This window comes from Neofelis nebulosa, chromosome 2 (genome assembly GCF_028018385.1).
Source record: "Neofelis nebulosa isolate mNeoNeb1 chromosome 2, mNeoNeb1.pri, whole genome shotgun sequence".
Taxonomy (NCBI): Eukaryota; Metazoa; Chordata; class Mammalia; order Carnivora; family Felidae; genus Neofelis; species Neofelis nebulosa.
The window spans coordinates 176,470,912-176,477,272 of NC_080783.1; the positions used below are offsets into that span (position 1 = coordinate 176,470,912).

Genomic DNA, 6,361 nt, shown 5'->3' on the forward strand with positions numbered 1-6,361 from the left:
GTGGGCATGCTATTTATTGAATAAATAATGTCAAAGAGGAAGGGATAATAGCGCCATCACAGGAGATAATTCCTGGATTTAAAACTCAGTCAGATAATGTAGCTATGAAAACACATAGTCATGCAGCATACATAGTCAATTATTCTTACCTCTTATGTCATTTCTGGTTATTTGGGGTTACACACACAGGTAACATGACGAACAATCCCTCATGAATAATGAATTAGATGGTTCTGGCTTGCATGCAACTTTTTTGTCACATAAGGAGTTCTTCTCAGAATTCTTCTGTTTTTTCCAGAGTTTTCTCTTGTATCATCTTTTTTATCCTGTCTTTGCATTGTGCCTTGTGCGTTCCTGATAATCCTGGTTCCCAACTCCTTCTAATTTGGGGTTTGTTTTCAGTGACCATCTGCAATATGTCACGGATACGTATTTTCTCTTTGAATTTGATTTCACTTTGATTGATGGTCTGTCTGTTGGTGCGTTCGGTTAGACAGGTCTTGTAATGCATGCATAGACCTTCCATTAAAATTAGTTCCCTGTGGGCGCCTGGGTGGCGCAGTCGGTTAAGCGTCCGACTTCAGCCAGGTCACGATCTCGCGGTCCGTGAGTTCGAGCCCCGCGTCAGGCTCTGGGCTGATGGCTCGGAGCCTGGAGCCTGTTTCCGATTCTGTGTCTCCCTCTCTCTCTGCCCCTCCCCCGTTCATGCTCTGTCTCTCTCTGTCCCAAAAATAAATTAAAAATGTTAAAAAAAAAAATTAAAAAAAAAAAAAAAAAAAAAAATTAGTTCCCTGAATTTCCTAGGCGTCTGATGGTCAGACACGGGCCTGCCTATATGAACTCCCATCTTCCTATCTAAATAAAACTGAATCATCGTATGTTTATATTCAGTAGTCCTTTCTCTGATTTTTATCAGTAATGTTTGTTTTCTCCCATTTTTATGCATGTACATAACAAGTACATATAACACTACTGCCTTAAACTCGACTCAATGCTAGAAAAATTATTTAGATGAGATAATGTATATGAAAGTGCTTGGTAAGCTTTCAAGCTCTTTACAAACACTATCCCGATGCAAACACCGTTCACTCACAGCATCTCTGACCTTATAGCATGTCACATATTCACACCATTCTCTGTGCAAAAATCTTTCATATGCTCGAAGGCCACTAGCAAATCCTCATTCCAATTTCTAGGCTGAATCGCCCAGTTTATTTATAATTTCTTCCTATAATCTTTCCTCAAACGCCTCATGGTCTTTGTACTTTGTGACTTCTCTATCGTTTCTTCTATAGACTTCTCTATCATTTACTCTATCTTTGTTAGCATGACCATCTGACAAGTGAACCTCACTGTGAAATGCAGCTCTGTGAAAATATTTAATAAATTGTGTCCTATCATACATGCACTAACTTAAATAACTTGCTACTCACTTAAACACCCTCTGCAGAGGGAAGTTAGGAAAGCACTTATGGAGTTTATGGAGTACCAAATCCACTGCTCATGTCTAGCGTGACCTTGCTATCCAGCTTCTCTAAGCCCTGGTTCCCTCATCTATAAGGTAGGGGCTCACCATCAACCCCTCCAGCACTGGTTTTCAAAGGTTGGGGTGCTGGAGCACATTTGAAAATGTGCAAGTGTTTTCAGTCCTCACAAGGGCTGGAGGGAGGCAGGTGGGGGACGGGGACATAAATATCCCCAAATGCCAGGGAGTAGTCCCCCATAACTAGAAATTGCCCTGCCACAAAATGTCGGTAGGGCTCCCCCTGAGGACCAGATAAAGCAACCCCTTACAAACGTCCCTCTGAGATGGACGCTGGATGGCAGGACAGTGAAGCGTTCTGATTAAGGGTGGGGGAGGTCAGCATTCAAAATCCATGAGATTCTTCTGCCCTGTTGAAATAATAATTTTAACATTGTTTCCTGTGTAAGTCTGCCCAAAGCAAATCTGAACTTCTCCTGCTATGTACAAAGCATCTTAAAATCTCAGATCAGCCTACCACCCAGGTTAGAGGACTTCTGTTAATGACTTTAAAAGCAGCTGGTTCAGGGGCGCCTGGGCGGCTCAGTCGGTTGAGTGTCCCATTTCGGCTCAGGTCATGATCTCACAGCTCGTGAGTTCGAGCCCCGCGGCGGGCTCTGTGCTGACAGCTCAGAGCCTGGAGCCTGCTTCAGCTTCTGTGTCTCCCTCTCTCTCTGCCCCTAACCCACTCGCATTCTGTCTCTGTCTCTCTCAAAAATAAATAAGCATTAAAAAAAACAAAAACGAAAACAAAAATCAGCTAGTTCATTTCCATCGTTGTCTGGATTTCTAAAGCGTTACTTGACTTGAGTCAAATCAGTAAGCCATATTATGAAGTGTAAGTAATATGAGATACTTCTTTGGACGTTTCTACCTCTTAGTCCAGCTCGTTAGGCATAGATGGGCAGGCCAGCTCTGTATAAGCTCTGACAAAGTTCACACAGGCCAAAGATGAAAGCACTTCACCTCCAGCCCTGCCTCCCACCCCGGCACATCCCTACTAGGGGTCCACATGCACCCGGACAGATGCAACCTGGAAGCGCAGGGGGTGAAACTACGATCTCATAGATCACAGCCAATGGATAAACTCTTCCTCCTTTCTACCCCCTTCCCTGCCAAGTGGGAAGTCCTGACAAACAGCATGTCCGGATTCTTAAGAGCCTAGTCTTTGAATCCAGCAATCAATAGCACTTTGCAGCAACTGGTATATACCATCGGCACTTGGGCTTTCTCACCTTCCTTGCTTGGCTCTCTTTGTCCTTCACGCTCCTTCCCTGGGATTGTACTCCTTAATAAAATAAGAGCACACCCCCCCCCCTCTGCTTCAGGCTCTGCTTTGGGGCGATCCAGACTAAGACATAAGGGGAGAATTGAAACCATCATCTGGTTAATTCAGACCAAACTCTTGCAGGGATCAATTTGGATTAATTTACAAGTCAGGATGTTAAATACAGGGGAATGGTAATGCCAACCGACAAGTTAAAATGAGCTGTCCACATTGGGCAACCGTCATACCACATTTCTCTTGAAAGCTCGCTTTCAAATTCTCGGGTGTCTGCTTCGTAGACCCTCTAGCATCAAACTTCTATCCCCATCACTATCGCCTTCATCTGACAGCCTCTCTTCACATTTAATTGGGAAAATAGACACCATCAGATGGGCACCCTTGGGTCATCTTATCGCTAGGTCAATAAGCCCATCTGTGCCTGCCCTCCTCTCCTTTCCTCCTATTCCATCTGGTGGAGTGTCTCTTCTCCTATGGCCAGCCAATTCCTCAGTATGGATCTGATTGCCCCTGGCCTTCTCGGGGCCTTGATTCCTCATTCCCCTCCTTCTTGTGGCCATAACCCCTCTTCCTCTATTCCCATCTGCGTTCACTGTACTTTTCCCACCTTTAAAAGACCTCCCTTCACTGCATCCAGGCCTCCAGCTATTTCTACACTTCTGTACTTGCTTTCCCAGTCAGACTTCTCTGAAGCAAAACAAAGGCTATCTCAATTTTCTTACCTTCTTTTTTTTTTTTTTAACATTTGTTCATTTTTTTGAGAGAGAGAAAGAGAGAGAACAAGTAGGGGAGGGGCAGAGAGAGAGGGAGACAGAGGATGTGAAACGGGCTCTGTGCTGACAACAGTGAACCGGAGGCGGGTCTCGAACTCACAAACTTCGAGATCATGGCCTGAGCTGAGGGGATGCTCAACTGACTGAGCCACCCAGGTGCCCCGCCACTCTCTTACCTTCTATTCTTTCCTCGACAAACTGTAGTGAGGCTTCCACTTGCACGGGCAGTGACCTTATAGAAGTTACTAAGGGCTCTGTTGCTCAGTCTAATGATAGTATTTTTTTGTGGCTTCATTTAACCCAACCTCAAGCAGCAATCAACACAACCAAGCATTCTCTTCTTTAACTATTCCTTCTCTGGCTTCCTTTTAACGCCCACAACGTGCTGCTGTTTCTTGATTATACATTTGTGTGCTGCTCTTCCTCTTTCTGGCAGTGAGTGTCACCAGACCTTAAGACTTTATCTAGTCCTGTCCCCTCCTCATTACAATACTGGGACATTCTCATATAGACCTATGATTCCAAATTATGTCATTAGCAGATGACTCAGAAACGTACGTCATCAACCAGTCCTTCCCACTGAACTTTATTTCCCACTTAGTGCTTACTATCTTATCTTAGAATTTCAAATGAGGGGCGCCTGGGTGGCGCAGTCGGTTAAGCGTCCGACTTCAGCCAGGTCACGATCTCGCGGTGCGTGAGTTCGAGCCCCGCGTCAGGCTCTGGGCTGATGGCTCGGAGCCTGGAGCCTGTTTCCGATTCTGTGTCTCCCTCTCTCTCTGCCCCTCCCCCGCTCATGCTCTGTCTCTCTCTGTCCCAAAAATAAATAAAAAATGTTGAAAAAAAAAATTAAAAAAAAAAAAAAAGAATTTCAAATGAACCTCTGGCAGCGTTTACTGCCCATGGGTCCCATGCTGTTTAGCATAAAGTAGGGAATCCTTTTTTTTTTTTTTAAATAATAAAAAAATATTTTTAATCTAGTCTACATACCTTGCATGTTCTGGCTCCTATCTCTCCAGTTTATTTTCTTTTCCTCTTTGTGCTTCTAATTTATTAGCTTTCTTTCAGTTCCTACTCTTAGGAAATGCTTTCCCTACCACAGTACCTTAGGATATGCTTTTGCTCTGCCTAGAAAGCCCTTTCTCTAGTCAATGTCTGTTCAGTCTCCAGGTACATGTGCCTCAACATACCCATGATACGATGTGTAAGAGAGCATGTCCAAGGAGGTCACAAGAGTTTGAATTAAAGCCATGGATTTTGGGATTAGAAGTCAGAACCTGGGGCGCCTGGGTGGCTCAGTCAGTCGAGCATCCCTCTCTTGGTTTTGACTCAGGTCATAACCTCATAGTTCGTGGGTTCAAGCCCAACATTGGGATCTGTGCTGGCAGCGTGGAGCCTGCTTGGGATTCTTTCTCTCTCTCCCTCTCTCTCTCTGTCTCTCTCTGCCCTTCCCCTGCTCTCACTCTGTCTCTCTCTTTCAAAAATAAATAAACGTTAAAAAAATTACAAAAATAAAAATATCTAGCAAAATACACACTATTTGCTCTTTGACTTAGCAGCCCCACTTCTCAGGCTCCCTCCTAAAGGTGAAGTGACAATGAAACACTGAAAACAAGTCAGAAGTCTCAATGGGGGATTCGATGAACAAGCTATAACACCTCCATATAATAGAGTACGAAGCAGATGTACAAAAAGGAATAAAATTGTCTATATATTACAATAGAGTTATCTTTAGAATATATTAAGTGTAAACAGCGAGGAGGAGAAAGCATACGGAGAACGTTATCATTTATCCAGGAAAGGGAGGAGAGGATTCAAATATATAAGCTAGTTTGCTTGTATTTAAAAAAAAGTCAAACCACAGATCCTTTGACTTACCAGATCCTTTGAGTTACCAGTAAGGGGAGGACTGTAATGCAGACCTGCCGAAGTCTGAATCAGCCTGATGAGGAGCTCTGGAGCAAAGACTAAGAGTCCTGGTTGGGTCTTGGTGGCCATACACCGATTCCATCTGCTTGGGCTGCATTAACACACTGTCATAGACGAGGGGGCTCATAGTTCCAGAGGCTGAGGAGTCCAAGATCAAAGTTAGACGGGGTTCATTTCCTCGTAAGAACTCCTTCCTGGCTTGCAAATAGCTGCCTTCTCTCTGTGTCCTCATGTGGGCTTTCCTCCATGTTCATGAGGACAAAGAGAGAGCTCTCTCTCTCCCTCTTCTATAAGGCCACTAATCACATTACCAGGACCCCATGGTCATGACCTGATCTAACCCTAATTAACGTCAAAGTCCCCATCTCCAGCCAGCTGTTCTGGCTGCTATAACAAAATGCCACAGACTGGATAGCTTATAAACAACAAAAATTTATTTTTTTCTCACAGTTCTGGAGACTGGAAGCCTGAGATCAGGATGCCAGCGTGGTTGGCGGGAGGGTCCTCTTCTGGGTCACAGGCTTCATGCTGTGTCCTCACGTGGCAGAAAGGGCTAGGGAACTGTGTGTGCTCTAAGAACACTAATTCCATTCGTGAGAGCTCCGCCCTCATGACCAAAGGACCTCCCCTTTGTGACGTAAGCACTGCCCAAAGGCCCCACCTACTGCCATCGCATTGGGCATTATTATCTTAACATATGAATTTGGCGGGAACACAGAGACTCATATCACAGCACCATCACCTTAGGGGTTAGGTCTTCAATGTATAAATTAGTGAGAGGGGGACACAAACACTCAGTCCATAACATATCTCCATTGTGCTTAGTCATTGGCTTGGGTTGCCTAAGAAAAG

General features: G+C 44.5%; 1 long non-coding RNA gene across 1 annotated transcript; it reads right to left on the minus strand.

The window, feature by feature from the left end:
- Positions 1-1,397: 1,397 nt before the first annotated feature.
- On the minus strand, positions 1,398-6,075 carry LOC131493476 (uncharacterized). Its single transcript, XR_009252696.1, has 3 exons — positions 5,958-6,075; positions 5,459-5,647; positions 1,398-1,893 (listed from the first exon to the last, which is right to left on the minus strand). It is a non-coding gene; the product is annotated as an uncharacterized LOC131493476 (long non-coding RNA).
- Positions 6,076-6,361: the final 286 nt, after the last annotated feature.